The sequence below is a fragment of the Columba livia genome, chromosome 1 (assembly GCF_036013475.1).
Source record: "Columba livia isolate bColLiv1 breed racing homer chromosome 1, bColLiv1.pat.W.v2, whole genome shotgun sequence".
Taxonomy (NCBI): Eukaryota; Metazoa; Chordata; class Aves; order Columbiformes; family Columbidae; genus Columba; species Columba livia.
In genome coordinates this window covers 151,483,910-151,501,606 of record NC_088602.1, presented here as the reverse complement: position 1 = coordinate 151,501,606, position 17,697 = coordinate 151,483,910, and the positions used below count along the sequence as shown (strand labels likewise).

Here is a 17,697-nt window from a genome sequence, read left to right as displayed (position 1 = left end):
GTCAAGTGTGATTCAACAGAATTTCCTTGAGAATGTGTCTTTCGGCAGAATTGCAAGACAGTCCTCTTACCATGTGTGAAAGAAACTGCTCGCAAGCACTTCAACCATCATAAAGGAGGATTTTAGAACAAACTTCCATATTTTTCTGTTTCCTGCATGCAACACTTAGGGATACTTAGAGATTCAAGTGAGAGGACTCCACAGCCAAACTCATCTTTTTCGGACTATATTCTTGAAGTTGAAACCCAGGTGGTCTCTTTAGAGCCTGCTCATGAGTGGAACTCTAGGGATCACATTGATTACACCGTTTGGGATGTACATTTTTATTCCCTTCCTCATTCAAACCATCACTTCTCCTCCTCCCATTCTTCTGCATTGCTATTACGTGCAGAAATTCAGTACAGAATTTCCCCATATGAAGAAATTGGCAAGAAAAGACTGAGTGCTCTTTACAGAAGTTTATCCTGGAACTATGCCAATAAACAATCGTTTTCCAGATGCCACAAGCATTCCATTATTTCACTTTGGCCATTCAGTCCACTTCAGTTGAGCTCTGTTAGTGCTTCCTTAATAAACCCTTATTATCAGGGGCTTAGGCCTCAGTCATTTGAATTCATGCTCAGCTTGGTATTCAGAGGCCCAGTCCAAATGTCCTTAAAACAACATATAGAATTAAAATACTTTGCCACAGAGAAGAGACAATGGAATTTCTTTGGCTGCAAGTTATATTTTCACTCTTAAAGACTTAAGAAAAGCTGGATTTTGAGGCTTGTTTTATAAACAACACTTGGAGGGTTTGGTTCTCACAAGAAGGGAAATGTGACAGCAGTCTTTTGCCTTCATCCTTCTTTGCATGTATATGCCTGCTGTTTACAGCACAGTTTTCATTTTCTCGTCCATTTTATATCATCTACTTTTGAGGCTAGATTTTGGGGGAGAAAAACCCAAAAGCACTTTGAAGCTCCCATGAGGGCAGGTACCAAGCAGTTACAGAACCTTTGACAGCTCCTCCTCCCTTGGCACAACTCCCTGTAGCTCCCCTGTCTTGGCGCCTACTGAGGAGGCACCTCAAGCCACTCATCTGTACATCATGGGCTTTACAGCTTGGACCCAGGGCCCTCAGTTCCCCAAGAAAGCAGCAGGCAGTCTGTATAATTAAGGGCACCGCACATACACAATGAATTAGCAAGCTGACCAGCTCCAGACTTTGACTGTGGTTGCGTTGCTTAAAATTCAGTGTCATTGCTGCACAGATCAATTAATAAGAACAGTTTGCTCAGAGATTAGTTCTAAATCTTGGACTGTTGGGTTTGCCACTGAAAAAGCTCACAGCCACCTCACTCATGTACTCCACTGTCATAAACCCCTTAATGTTTCACTTGTTCTTGATTTTCTGTTCTTTACAATAAAGGTGTAAATGGCATTAATCATAGAAATTTACTGGCCCCAGGTTGGATGTCTTTAAGCAGTGCCTGTGCAAGGCAGGAGTAGTGGCATGTATGCCTCTGACACAGCTGGAATTGCATCTGTCTGTTCTTCTGCAGCAAGTTCACTTTGTACAAGTTGGATTCTACTGTAGTTACAGTAGCAGCCTCTAGAATCTGACATTTAAATGCAAAAAGGTCTATCACCCATGGATCAAATTAGTAAGGCTTTGCACTACATTTATGCTCCTTCCCTTCCAAAATATCATCCATCAATGTCATACCATCCTTACTGTTCTAGAGACAAGCATCAGTGAAACACATTCTCATCTACTCTACCCTTTCCCCTCCTTTGCTCTCTGCAATTATAATCAGATTCGCAAAACACAGAAAATTGAATCTTTGCCATGCATCCTAATAAGGATGGTGGGTCCCCTAGAACGAAATGGCTGGCAAGATGTGGAAATCACTGCTGACTTGTTTTGGAAGCAGAACTAGGAGAAAACAAACAAAAAAAAAAAGTTATTAAAACAGGTCTGTATTTTGGAATTCTAAAGTGAAGTCCTCCATTTGCTACTGCTAGTCATTCTGCAGATTCTTACAAGCAGTAGTCCACCCTGGGAGGACAGAGAAAGTACAGAAGGTTTCTCAAAGAGGTGCTTCTACTCCAGACAGAATCCCTTGGAAAAACTTTTTGTCTCTGTTCCCATAAACCCAGCTGAAACCCTTTACTGTTACTGCTAGTTGAACAATTCAGAGAACACTACAGTAAAAACAGCTTTCCAGGGACTTCATGACTACTGTGAGCTGCCATAATGGTAACAAAGGGGAGCTGGTGTGTGGCTGAAAGATCAGTTTCACAGGCTCCTCTCTGGGCCCAGGAGTCCTTGTCAGAGCAAAGAGCTCCTGAAGGCTCTGGATTCTTCATTTACACCAGAATTACACACAGGTGAGTCCTGAGACAACAAGAGTGCAACTGACCTCAAATGAAATCAGAGACATATAAATCTGAGATTGCAGCTGTCTAAAAATCATATCAGCGCACCAGACCTTATAAGATCTCCACTACTTTTTATGCTCTTCATGAAGGAGTAGAGAGCTGAATATATTTGTAACTCTAAATGGTACTTCCCCTTGGTCATTTGTTTCAAATTTCTTCCCAGATGTTTAATGGACGGAAAAGTACCATGATATGCATGGCTGTTACAATTTCTGTAAAACAGGAACTCACTTTCAATGAGTCTCCAAAGAATACGGTTGACTTTAACTACTTAGTTTTGTCATTTCTCATTTTTGTGCATTTGCAAGAAACGACAGGTGAAAAAAGCTTTAATAAAAGTGCAATAGCTAAAGAAGTTACGAGGTAAGTACCGGGGAGAGGTGGGATAAGGAAAAAAGAAAAAGTGGGGGATGTTAAGTCTTTATAGTTTTGGTGGAAAGTTATGACAAGTCATGATTGTTTTATTTCTGTGCAACTCAAACATAGTCCATTCTTGTATCTGCAACACACCTACCACCACTAGGAGTGATTTCCTCAGAAACACACCAGGACTTTATTGCAAAACTCCAAGCACAAGGTTAGAATAATCTGTCATGAATTAAACGCATGCTTACTTGTCAGGGAAGACAATTCAAAGGCCCTTGAGGTAGACTCAGTTGTGATATCTGCATAGGTGCAATACAGCATTGCCCTCTGCTGGATTTTAAGCTGCCTACTCATGCAGAAGTTGCCTCTGGCTAAGCTATAAAGGATGATTTTTTTAAACAAGCACTGTGCTAATTATCACTAGGGAATATCCTGCCACCAAATAAGGAATGAAACAGTGAATTAATGCTTATTTCTATGCCTTTCTATTCCACAGGACTAGTACTGCTTCAGACAGGGACAGCGTTGTCTCATTCACCCCTTGCCTTGTCCAGCAACAGTCACAAATTATTATGCATTCCCAGAATCCAAACACTGAACAGAATCAGTGCACAATCAGATACACAACATCTAAATAGGCAGAGGCTGAATTTTAGATTAACTCTGCCTAAATCCATGCCACAGTTCTGGTACATACAAGAATGGTCCATCTTGCATGACTGTCATATCCAACTGGCTGTTTCCCAGCACACAGCATTACCAACAGACAAAAGCCTGTTGCCACCAACTCCTTTCTGAGTACCTCCTTATGAAAAGTCAAGTGCTATTTCCAGTCTCATCATAGGTATGAATATGAAGACTATCTCAGTGTAGACTAATGTATGATGAGTACGAAAAGAACGAGGAAGGGCAAACTGGCTGCAGCACTTAAGTGTAAGGCAATTTTTTTTTGTCTGTTCTTGTTGTTTAGCATCTATCATTTGCTGACTCTTCCCTGGCTCATTGGCATTTGGTATAACTAACAAAATGCACACAGAGATACAGGTGTATACTTATGCCTATATGTGTAAATACATTTGAACACAGTTGCCTGTGATGGGTTAGTTATAACCATATGATCTAGATTAAGGCAACAAATTCCATTTATGTACTTCTTCAGCTATTATTCTTGCTGATAATGTAAAAGACACAGCAGGGCATTTTGTACCCTGTAGCTTGATGCTGTGCAAAATGGGACCACATCCAGAGAATCAGGACATCTGCTAATTCAGACTAATATATGGGAAACTGAGAGTTAGCAAAACACTACTTCAGAAAAAAAGTGCAAAAAGAAAGCCCTTTTCTATTTATACTAATTTCCATCCCACAGTCTGCCCTTGCACTTCTTAAATTGTCCTTTATTGGGTTTCTTTCCATTTTGCTTTTCCTACCATCTTTCTCTCTTTCAGTTTCTACTTTATTCTCCCATTCCAATCTCATTTTAATGTTTTACTCATTTTCCATTTTCCACCAGAAATAGCTAATCTGCAAAAGTAGCTACTTATAACCCTGATTTTCTTAGGATTCCAACTCTGTTCTGTATCTGATCTGTACTAGTTGCTGTGGGAGCAATTCACTCTTCTTGGTGGGTGGTGTTGTTAATAGTAATAACAATAATGATGATAATAATAAACTCAGTTTCTAAAGATACTTTCTTGCTTTGTTGCTTGATGGGAATATCTGTACTCTAAAAAGCTCCCTCTAGTCTGCTCCTCCCTGCAAGGTATTCTGCAGCTCTCTAGGGAAGGCTTCTTCCTAAAAATAAATGTGATTATTTGTTTTCTCTTATGTTACAGCTAATTAATTTTTGCCACCATAACATTTCACCATTTCATTATCTGCATTTCCAAAGTATCAAACAGCACTTCGCCCTTTTCCTGCTTCTTTTTTCCTTTCCCCTGTACTGTCAAGCTGAGACCAATGGCTGGAGTTTAATATCAGGATTATCAACCCCAGTCATGTGCAATGAAAATAAAAAACAAATCCCACATTGTTTGCTCTCTTGAAAGAAGTCAGCAGAAGAAGTCAAGAATATTTGATAATCTAGCAGCTTCAGCTCACAAACCGTGGAAAGTCGGAAATTTAAATGTAATAAAAGGTCTGTGTCACTACATATGAAAGCGCTTAGACATGAAAATATGAAGAGTGTACTGAATTGCTGACAGATTGAAGATAACAATTATACACTTAGGATACAAAAAAAAAAAAAAAAAAAAAAAAAAAAAAAAGAATGGTGATAGGGTTCATATTATCCAGAACCCCAGAACCCAGCTCTTAAGTAGAAAGTTTATATAGCTGCCAAAAGATAATTTTATGGAGTAGGCAGGGATTAAAGAACACAATTTACAGCATCAGCCCAATTTTTCACTGCCTTGTGCTTTATCTAGTTACACATACTTGTGCAAATGGGTGAGCAAACTGATCCATTAACATTTTATACTGCCCTTGAACCAATGACTGAACAACATGAGGAGCCATAAAATGGATCTTGTAATGGTGTCAGAAACCTAAACATGCAGTAAGTCCAAAATAGTACCAATTATCAACTGTGTGGGAAATATCAGCAGTCACTATGGCCAGTGTTCCTGCTCTGACAGGGGGATTGGACTAGATGATCTTTCGAGGTCCCTTCCAATCCCTAACATTCTGTGATTCTGTGATGCAGATGATCTCTCCAGATTAAGATTGAGGGAATAAGTCTTAACACAAATGGTTCAGCACAGCAGTCAGAGATAGAAGGGAATATATAAAATTCTCAACATGTCACATTCAAGTGCATTCCTTAACTTTACGTTTTAAAGCACGACCATTCACATGAAAAAAATAAATATAATAATATGTAAGTTGCAAAGACATACTTTATTTAAGACTATAATCTTGAATACTGGGCACACCATACATCATGACCGATTATATTATAGCCCATATTTTCTACATTAGCTAACCATTTTTTAAATTGGAAAATGCTTCATGACGATGATGTATCAGAATGCGAAAAATCTCCATGTGACACTGCCCTGTCTTGAACATATTTGTAGGTAAACCACCACAGAGGGGAAAAAAAAGACTTTGCAAAGCTATAGATGGCCACAAACAGAAGAGTAACAATATATCCCTGATACCTCTTAATAGCAATGTCGGCAAGACAATATAAGAAAGATATCAAACTGTCTTTTCTCTCCCAGGATGTGGGTGTCTCAAAGGCCTTGGCACATTCCAAAGCGGTTTGCAGAGTCCCTGGAGGCCAGGACTGGAGTGGGAGTGGACTCTGACAACATGCAGCCCACATTTCAGTCAAATGTTGCCAATAGGGAAGGTGGGTAAAAATAGTTTGTTCTCTTTATAGCTATATACCATAAAATTGAATTTGGAAATTATTGCCAGCAAGCAGGTAGAAAAAGTCTCACATGGATTTGCCTGAAAGAAATGGTGATATTTAAGGTTTTCCGAGACTTTTAGTCCCCATCAGACAAAATACCTATGAGGACTGAGTTCAAGTTTCATCTGCAATAAGGCATGAGTCCAAGCTCAAACAGTAAAACCCTTAGACTGACTTACATGCCCTCACATCTCTTGGCACCATGACTCTGAAATTTGAAAGATAGAAGAGCAATGCTGATAGGATGGCAAGGAACAACCTCTCACTGTTGAAACTTTCTGAAAATTATGCTGTTTGTTATTGCTCTTAACATGCCAAAAGAAAGCAGAGCCAAAAGGTGCTTTGCTTACAAACAAAACCTGAAGTACTGGCCAGTTTCATGCAAACACATTTCCTTCCCACCTCAACTTTTGCAAAAAGAATAATAATAATTAGAAACCCCCAAATCAAAGCCCCAAACAATCAACGGGCCCAGGTATTGGATCTTCTCTTCTATACAAAACTACAGGTTCACATATTCATTTCCATAAGGCTGCATTCTTTAGAAAATAAAAACCTACATTAAGTAAACTTGCTGCTTTTAACAAATGAGGGTGGAGATCCCCAAAACTGTGATGTTTTTTTGTTTTGGTTTGGTTTTGGTTTTTTGTTTGTTTTTTTGTTTTTCTGGTAGCTTGCTGTGCTGATGGGGTTAACCACTCATGTGCTTGGATATTCAGTTCCAAGGGAGTTAAGACCTTACAGGCATGTGAGATATCTAAGATTCACAAAATGTGGATCTTTGGTACCTCCGCTCAGTGCTCAGCTAGTGCTTATAATGTCTCAGATGGCAGTGCAGTTTAAATATAGCTAAACATAAATGTAGTTCAGCTTTATCCTGAATAGCTAGAATACTGGAAATCTCTGGCTTCGTAGGGTTCATTATAAGCTAACTTACCTGATTACCCTTTTGTATACCATAGCCAGACTATCTTCAGCACCCAAGCTACCACTCAGGCCTTTATGAATTCCAGTCATACACTCTTAATTCTCCCTGTACATCAGTCTTAATAACTCTTGATTCCACTCCTAAACAATTAGCTCAACAAAGCTGAATACACCTTCTATGATGTGTGCCCACATGGGAATCAAACCCCAAATCCAGCCTAGCCAGATTAGTTTTTTTTGTTCTTTCTGGATAGTTTGTGATGCACGAGGTACACTGAAACCTGTTGGCTCTTTTCTATTTTTACTTTTTGCTAAGAAAAGAGTTCAGCTTTTGGGTAAGACTGTCTCCCTCTCTAATGAAGAGCAGTTGGCACATATGCATGCAGGAAGGCAGGGTTAAATCCAGACTTGCTTACAGCTCCAGATCATTTCAATTAACTTCCCTCTCTACCACGCCCTCCTTGTGCCACTTCATCACATTTACTTACAAGGAAATAAACACACTGTATATCTGTTTACCAGTTACTTTCACTCTTTTCTTCACCAGCAGACTATTTCTGCCATTTTTGTTCTAACAATAGGAGAAACAAAGCCACACAAAGCAGAACACAGAAAGAAGAAGAGTCAAGGAAAGAGGATATTTGATCCTGAGGCATTCCTCTGTTACCATTTCATTCATATTTGTATCTTCTTCTATGATGGAAAGAAGGAAGAACAGCTTACATTGCCAAGGATCATAACACCAGCTTTCTCATGTGTGGATTCAGGATGGCAAGAGGGAGTATTCCTGCAAGTAATTAGCCTTGACTGCTAATCACATCAGCCGAAAGTGATGAGCAAATTAGAGCTTCAGTAGAGCAACTAGTCTTATGCTGTTCCTGGATCCCTAGAGCAGCACTACTAGTTACTATGATGCTCTAGTGCACAGAGACATGCAATACATTCTCACTACCACACCAGGACAGGCCCTTGGAAGGGATGGAAATAAAGACTGGGTGTCTGCTATCAGCATCTCGCTCCACCCAAATGACCATGTTTCCTTACAGATCAGGGCAGATATTAGACTTCTGATTCACTTCATTGATCTGCCCCCATGCTGCAACAGTACAAAACAAAGAAGAGCAGAAATTATTTGCTTGATCTTTTCAGAGTCAACATTTGCCTGATTTGCAGTGTTCCAGAAAAAGACAAAAGTCATGATCCAGTCACAACAAACAGTGAGAAGAGGACAGGGACTTGGATTCAAATTTGTCCATATCCCTTGTCTACTAATCCTTAAAAAAAAAAAAAAAAAAAAAAAGGCAAATATAACACTGTGTTTCTACATGACCTGTCACTTGAGGTCTTTTTCATTGCTGAAGATATTATTACAAGGTAAAGTCTCAGCACACACAACTCACCTGCAAAAAAAGGGCACTTCATTCAAAAGTTATATAAATAGGAAAAAAAGCAAGCATGTAGAAAGTACTGCACAGTTTACACCTACAAGGTCTACACCTGGGACCTGGACAAAGTGACCATGCAAGAAGCCCCAGAGCCTATTTTTACAGACTTCTCCTAAGTGATACATATGAAGCATGAGATTCAAGAGTTTATTCCCTCCAAAAGTCCTCCCAGAGCCAGGGCTGGACCTCACACAGGTCAGCTGCAATGCTTTATAACCTTATTCCCACCCCTTGACCCCCCAGACCTGCACCCATTTCGCAGTGAATGCCACCTTGCTGACTGACTGCACCTATACGCAAAGAAAAGCTCAGTTCAGCTGGGCATCAGACTGGTCCTTCTGTCCCAGCGATACAATTCCTAGAGGCAGCCTTGTGCCATGTCCCTTTCTTCATCTTATTCCCCATACTTGAATTACTGCAGACATATGCAGCAGAGGGAGAGCAACAGGGCCCTTGCTTCAGTGTCACACAGCATCTGTGCTACAGCCACCCCAAAGGGGTGAGCAGAGCTCAAACGATGCAGGGAATGCACAATGATGACTCTCTACTACAGCTCAGAGGTTCGCAAGATTGGGGTGCGGTGGGTAGGAGGGAATCAGGCTCTGCTTTTACAGATATTGCATATATATGTTATACAGACATGTGAAATGGTCTCCAAAAGCTGCCAGGGATGGGACAAAAGCTGTCTGTATGTTAAATACACTGAACAAAGAAACAATCAGTCCCAACTCTGTCACTCAAGGAAAAGACTCTGAAAGTTCTCAGGGTAGAGGGCTGTATCACAGGCAGCAAAGGCCTAAAAGAGATGAGATTAAATGGAGTTAGAGATGATGATTAGGAATGGAATGGGCCAGGAGACGCAACAACAAGCAGGCTATGCATTACAGATCAAGGCTGATACAGAAAGTACCTGCATATGAAGCTCAGCCCGACTGTGCTGAGGCAGTTGCTCAAACATCCTAAGAGGAGGCGACTAGTTTCTGTGTTCTGACATTTTTAGAAACTCAGTGAAGAAAAAGGAGGAAAATAAATACTTCAAAAAATTCTCTTCTCAATCCAAGATGATGATAACTTAATTACGCTGGAACTTATTAAGGGCTAGACTTTAAAGAAAAGCACCCTGTAAGATTTCAAATGATGGAAACACAGAATTTAATAGCTATTACCACTAAATCCTACAGGATTTAAGTGAAAACAGTTACAGGTAGATGTCAGGTTTCCAACTGCTAGAAGGTCAGAGGAATTTGACTCTCCCTTGTATAAACATTTACGTAAATCAAAGGCTGTGAGGGATTTAAGGATGGGAGTTCCACGTCAGAAGAGTGGGATTTCCAGTACCTATTTCCAGAGCTGTGATCTAGGCTACCCCACCCCACTTCCTCCACGCTCCCTGCTGCCACTGCCAGAGGAGAGGCTGGTTGTAAGGAGCTTTCTGCGAGAAGAAGGTTGGATGATTAAGCTAACTGCCTCACAAGGCTCATGGATTTTATCTTCCTCCTTAATGACCCAGAAATAACTCTGGCTAGAAAAAGCAGAGCTCTTAGTAACAAAGGAGACTGGGGGCAAGAAGGAACGAGGAGTTGAAGCCATCCCAGTGCCCAGCTGACAGTAGCCCATTCTCTTACCAGTTTTTTCTTCTATCAGCATTTTATCCTCATGGATTCCAGGAAAGCCATATTTAAACACTTCATGCAATCAAGACCTCTGCATACCACCCAGACTGCACAAAACATCCAATTGTTCCTCTGTATATACTGAAGGTTTGGCCTTTCCTCCAAAGCAAAGACAATTCTGATTTAGATGGCTTCCCATCAAACCTAGCTCCTGGCTATGCTGGCTTCCCTGCTTCACCATCAAAGACAACACAAGGATGCCTAGAAAGCATGGCAGTCTTAAGTGCATCAGTGTAAACCACAACATAAGCCTAATTTCCCCGCAACTCCAGGCTGTCATACACCACAATTAAGTCCCTTTGAATGAGTAAGAACATTGTCACTTCAAACACAAAACTTTATCAGGATGTCAGCCTGTGCACATGACTAGAACAGTAGCTAAAATGGCAACATTTCTTATCTTAGTTCCTCCAAGTAAAAAATTAATTTAGTATAGTTTGTCGCCTTCTCTTTTAACATAATACACAGGTGCATGCCCTTCTTTTCAGCTCCCCTAGCATACACTGCTATTCTGTAACACAGAAATTGACCAGCAGAAGGGGAGAGATGAGGTGCAAGGCTGAACAAGACAATTGCTCGAAAGTCACAGAATTGGTCTTTATAAGAATCACAGAATCGTTGAGGTTGGAAGGAACTTCTGGGAGTCATCTTATTCAATCCCCTGCTCAAGCAGGGCCACCTAGAGCCAGTTACCCAGGAACATGTCCAAATGGCGTTCAAACATCTCCAAGGGTGTAAACTCCAACACCTCTCTGGGCAACCTGTGTCAGTGCTCAATCTGTGAGTTCTGTTCAGTGCTCTGTCAGTGCTGTTCTCAGCCAGGAAGAGCCCCACCATCTCCCTTGTGCCTGACACCACAAGCAGGCCTGGTTTTGTACAAGGCTGGACACTCACAGAGCTGGTCACACTCCCTTGGTGTGAAGTCGGGTTTTGCTTCTCCCAACCCTGGAGCATCCACATCACTGTGTGGCATCCACACTAGCATGTGCCAGTTTTACAGTATAGAGCAAACCAGCTAGGGAGGCACAAGTCCTGTGATTTAATGTTTTGTCATGTCTGCTTTTCAGCAAGATACATCTCTAAATAGAAGGCATAATTATTATAACTTATGCAATGCTGTATTTCTGCATCTTAATTCTCAGAATGGCTTGACAGAGGAAGGAAAACTGCTTGTGCTTTACCCAGTCAATCCTATTACAGCCTCTGCAAGGCAGAGTACTCCCACTCCTCAGATAACACACAGATTAGCAATGAGGTCATCTTTGTGATTACTGCTGGTACTGGCTTTTTTAAGCAGAATCAACATTAACAGTTGGGTTTGCTACAGAGAGGGGAAGAAGGTATTACAAGCAGGCATGAAAATAAAAAGAAATATAGGATGAGTAAGCAAGGCAACATCCCACTGGGTGAAACTACAGGACTGTTTCACGAAGGAAAGTATATGTGGAAAAGTAGGATTGAGCACAGCAGAACAGGTAAATCAAGTCTCTGAATTAAATCAAATCCCTACACTTCCTCCCCATTGTCTTCATTTCTTGTTTATTCTCTTTCAGGTGAAAGGATTAGAGGACTAACAGAACTGAAAGTCCTGCTGGAGCAGATTTATATCAAACAAGCTTCTCACCAGCAAAAGTAGATTAAAAAAGGAGCCAAACCTCTCAAGGGGGAAAAGACAACAGCCCTGGTTCATGGGCCAGTACACTTGCTACAAGAGCTGCTGTTGAGGCAGCTTCCTTGCATTGAGAACATGCTGCAATGAGCATCACCATCATTCAGATACAGAGAAACTGCCAATCAAATGCTATAATTATAAATAAGAGAGCTGAAAGGATAGCAGCTCCCTATTATTCTGGTGCTGGCAGACAGAGAATCTGAGTCTACTAAAATAGGCCAATATCTTCCTCGTTAAGAAAGAAACTCCCCTCCCTTAGCCTTTGCACTGCTTCCTTCTACCTTTCATGTAAAAAGACCTACGATGCTTTGTCTCTGCCCTATTTCTGAGGTCCCTTCGGTCTGAGTTTGCATACCTCTGAACCAGGGGCTGATGTTACAGTTTTGATCCTTTCCCTGGCTGGTCTAGTTGCCATTATTAGCGGCAGCACTTCTCCAAAGTTAGAGCTGTTTCTCTCAGCAGTCTCTCCTTTAGCATGGACTAATACACATTACAGCTGATGCTCTCCCTAATTAGAGGACTTTTAACATCTTTAGAGTTACATGTGACTGACGGAGTTCTCATTAATTCAGTAATATAAGAATCTATTCCTCCTTTGCTTCTCAGTTTTTCTGGCACATCAAACTATTCCTCCCCTATCTTCTCCAATCATGCTCCCCCTGAAAAAAAAAAAAAAAAAAAAAAAAGAAAGAAAAAAAGTATATGGAGGTCAAACTTTTCTAATCACTTTTGTAACTTATCATTTTCATCTCCTATGGTCACTATTCACAGTTTCAGTTCTTACTTTTATTGCATCACAAAGATGCAGGATGTGTGCATTTTAATCTGAAAAATCCAGTGTTCCTTATGGTTTGAGTCTGTGTTTATTGCTAAAAAAGTGAAGAAATGCCAAAGAGAAAAAAATAATTATCTTACTAGACCAATTACTGACTACTACTGTCTTATATACCACACAGAGGGAGGAAATACCCACAAAAATATGGGTTTAAGGTTGCTAATTTAAAATATTCTGGAAATAATTTTTGATATTAATTAAATAGTAATGAAAAACACAATAGCAAAACACAGGCAAGAGTCTGTCACAGTTTACTTTCAGCAAAGAACCCGAACAGCCTCCAGCAATGAAAGCCGCAATTTTCTAGCCACAGAAAAAACACAAAATCCTCCTCCACCTCAAACATGTTAACCCATTTGCTACAGGGGCCACAAGGAAGCTCAGGGATGCTAGTGAATGGTAGGACGGGCAGAGGTACAATAATGATGAGAAAGACATAGCTGAGAGGTATCAAGTACCCTGAGAGATGTGCCAACTTGACCTGGATGAGGAAGGCTTTGCATCAAATGTGATTCAGAGTACAAAGAGACTTTTATAAACCTTGGCTGCTGAGTGCACAGCACAGTTTTTGACAGCGACATCCTCAGGATTGGCAGGAAGAGTATAGTCCAGCAAAATCTGAATAGATTTAGCTGTTTCAGAAATATTATGTCTGGGTGAGGTTTCAAAGCAAGATCCATAAGGAGTTTAGTACCAGACTTGTGCATTTTCATTTAAAACAGAAAACAGATGAGACCAATGGCAAAAAGCTTTATATACTACAAAATTAGCAGGTTTTCCTGATTATACACATTAGGATCAAGACATCATAAAAGAAGAACTGGATCACCTTGAGGAGAGAAGAATAACAAGTACTGCAACTCAATAGTGCCACAAGAAAGATTACGTACTTGGGAAGTAACAGCAAGCTCCGTTTTGAACCACTGACTCATCAGATGGCACGAGTGAGAAAGGGGAGTTTTAATACAAACCCTGATTACCACCATGACAAGATGATTCAAAGAGTAGATGTGAATTCAGAATATATCATGCACATGTGGCACAAAGTCCTGGTGCCTCCTGTCAATTCCTTCCCCATGTAATCAACCTTCAGAGAAGTAACTTCTGCAAATGACAAAGTCCAGCAGATTTTCTTTTGGTTTAGATTTTTTTTTTTTTTTTTTTATACAAGGATTGGCATGTTTCCAAATTTAGTGGTTTCAATACCTCTAAATTTTAGATGTTTGGAAACAGCTTGATACACTTTGCTCTACTTCACATGCTGTCTTCTGGGACATAAACTTTCTCTCAGTGACTATTTGTACAATGCCAAGAAAACATCTCTCATCTTTGTTGACTGAGTCTTCCCGGCATCTCTGTGAAAGAAATGAAAAAATAACACAATGAAATCCCAAACTGGACAGGATACTTATGTATACTCCATTTCCCCCTCCCATTTCTTGGAGACAAAGGATTGTTTACTTGAACAGAAGATTACGTTTGTTGATCAAAGGATGAGGGGAATCCTCTCTACTTTTCACACCATATCTGCATGCAGATTTTGGAGCGTGGCCTCACTGAAGCCCAGTGTATGGCAACACAAATGAACTACCCCTATATTAAGTCACCAGATGTAATCCTGACAGCAACTCCAAGCACTTGGTTTCCTCCTCCTCTGATCTCTCTCTTTCTCCTGCCTCCCTCCCCTTTTGCTTTGATGACTTTGACAGCCAAGTTCTTGGAGAGTTACTCCAGGTTACAACGTGTCACCTTTAATGGAATTCAAAGCTTTAATTCAGAAAGTGGCCACTCTTGACCTCTGGCCCCACTGCCACCCACTCTGCCACCCCCCTCCTTTCTCCATCACCATGGAAATGAATAGCCAAGCGAAAAAATGGGAGCAGGCAAAATCTAAAGCTTTTCACAGAGCCCCCAAAAGAAAGATGAATGAAACTCATTCATCACTGAGCAAGGGACCTAGAGAGCAACGCTGACTGAAAAGCAAGCCAGAGAGAGAGCAAGCAAGGGAGAGAGACAGACTGAGATAGAAAAGGTTACCTCATGCAGGAAGTTATGTGATTTGAAAAAGAAAAGCACAGGAGGTGTGAGGGAACATAGTTCACTTGCAAAAACTGCAGATTCTGCCAAGAAAGATGCTGTTATTTGGGAAGGAGGGGTTATTTCCTCAGCCTCTTCCCCAGACAGATTTTCTTGTCTGATTACCAGGAAAGGATGGAAATTGAAGGGGAGAAGGGAGAAATGTCTGAAAAGAAATTGCAGTGAGCGCCTAAAGGATAAGCAACTCATTGCAAGGCAAAAATATAACTAGAAACAAAGCTCTGTGTTTAGTGTTGAAATTCCCTTCATTGAATCTCCTACTTTAGAGTTATTTTGCCCCTAATGCATATACTTGCCTTTCCTCCACATCATCTCTGCATCACATAGTTCGATTTGTCTTGCTATGTGATATTAATCAAATATCAAGGCAATTTTTAGCACTAGGGAGCAAAGGCACTTGAGAGGCAATAGCTTATTCACTCAGACATAGCATCAGTTTTCTGGTGTGTTCCTCTAATAACCCCATTTCTCACAACCTCACTACAACTGCATTGGCAAACAGCTCCTTCTTTCAGGGCATCTGAAACAGATGCATAGTAAAAAAAAAAAAAGTTAAATGACACCATGTATCCCAATGTCAGATGAAGGAAAGTGTGCTACTGCATGCCATCCTACAGAGCTGAGGGAGCTTGCTGATGCTAGCGATAGAGAGGGAGAGAAAGGAAAGTCGGAGAAGCAGCAGATCCAAAGAGCTTACTTACCTACAAGCACTTGAAAAAGAGATAAGCAGGACAGAAGGAAGGCAAGAAGCAGTGGCAAGTGATTCCCTAAACCCTGAATCTTTTGTGAAGTATTAGATAAGAGTGTCATAGATTATACGGGGATATTTATATCACTGATTACTTCCCAGAATAACCAGTCAAAATTCATCTCAAACACATCAAAAATTAGGCAGAAGCCAGCAGGGCATTCTGGGATGCTTATGGGAGAAAAGCTGTGAAGGGCAGATCTCAGCAAGAGGCAAATTCTTACCCAAGAATGCCTTCCTGCCTTATCCTGACAGAGAAATGGTAATGCAGTTCTCCTTTTCACTGAAGGCCAGTCCAAAGCTTACCCATTAAGTAGAACTCAGAAGAGAGCCTACCCAGAGATTAAGTGATAACTCCAGGAGATAGTTGCCCCTTGCAGAGCAATTACCGTTCTGAAGCATGAGGTTTTTTTTTTTTCCTCCTTCCGAAAGCTAATCAGGCATGATTCCCTTTCATTCGCCCAATCCCTTTGCCACAATTTAATTCCTTTTTTAGTGGCCTGGTGAAAAGATATCACTCAAGAGGCAGCAATCATTAAACTTCATTCATCGTTAATTCAGTGAACAAGCCAAGCTTCCTGGGAGTGGCACTAGCACCTCCACCGGCCAGTGAGCTCAGACCAATAGCTCATACTTAAGCTTCAGCTTTTCGATAACCTGTATTAATTACCCTCCACGGTGGCTCATACTCCAGCTCTAGCCTGAGCCATGCCGTATATTCCTAAGGGAAGGGAGTTCAGGCACAAGTAGAAACATTCACTTCAGTATATATTGTATACACAGCCTGTGAGTCACAGTAAGAGGGACCCAGTATATTCATAAAGCCTTTTGAAAAAAAAAAGAAAAATAAATGTGACAACTTGCGTAAAAATGAACTGAAACTAAAGCTGTCACTCTCCATTGCTCCCAAGTCTCTCTTGCACAGCTATAAGAATGTGCCTATCAGAAATGGAAGCAGACACAGATAACACTCCTTCTCATTTGCTGAATGCCTGCTGTTGAAGTGGGGGTTTTACCTTATTGCTCATTTCCTATTATTGGGGAATCATTCCCTCCAAATATCCAAAGGCTCGCTAAGGCCACAGGTATCACCTGTTAAAGCTGGCGAAGCGTATTTCACTGCAGAAGGGTGTCAGCACTGAAGGCACGATGCAGAATCACTGCTACCCCTCTCTGTCTCATCCTTTGTGAGAACCCACTCTGCAGCTGTAGGAGAGCCAGGAGTAATGCTTCAGGCTTATAGACTGAGGACAGAAGGGAGAGCACTGCAAAACAGCAGAGAGGGAGAGGAAAGAGCCAAGAAACCTTGCAGTGCTGCTTCTCACACCTTGCCTCATTCTTCCCACTGCTCTGGCCTGCAGACTTCTTCCTCTCTCACCACCTTCATGGACCTCTAGCTTTGCCTCTTCAAAAGCTGGCTTGCAAACAGAAAGAAAGGGATCACTTAGGAAAGGTTTTGCTAGTTATCAAAGCCAACTCTTTACTCAGGGTGTGTCAATAGTTAATAGGAAGATTCTATTCCACACAGCTCTGGTCTAAACCAACTTTTTTAGAGCTAAAAACAGGTAACAGTATTATCTCAGTGAGGAATTACCATCTAAATTGTTCTTCTCCCTGGTGGCCTCAGCCTAAGGCTTTAAATTGTCTTCAATGAAGATGTCTCTGGTTGATCCCTGCTTAATTCTCACTGTAGGGAAGTTCAGGTCAGTCCTGTGCTGCACATCTGTTCACGTTAAATAGATAGATTTTGGTAGCAGTAAATCGTGCCATAAATGAGTCCACAGAGGTGGGAAGCTTCATTTGGTCTTCAAAGTAACCAGCTTCCTACAGTAAATTTAAAAACTTCAGTGCTCCAAACCATGAAGGACACCTGCATGTCATTAAGTACTTAATGCTGAGCATACAGCTTTCTGGGTCACCATCTGTTCAGCAGGAGCACCAGCTCCTGGCTGCTGTTCCCCAATTCAGTGTGCCTCAGGGTTTGAACTCTCAGCCTTGGCAGCTCACAATTACCCAAAGGTAGCATGGATGGATCTTCTGTGTCAGCAACACATTAAAAAAAAAAAAAAAAAAAACACAGTGTCACAAGAGA

General features: G+C 41.0%; 1 protein-coding gene across 1 annotated transcript in view; it reads right to left on the bottom strand.

Annotated features, from left to right (window-relative positions):
* Positions 1–17,697, bottom strand: part of PTN (pleiotrophin) — a 76,580-nt gene that overhangs the window by 39,002 nt on the left and 19,881 nt on the right. The window lies entirely within an intron of this gene.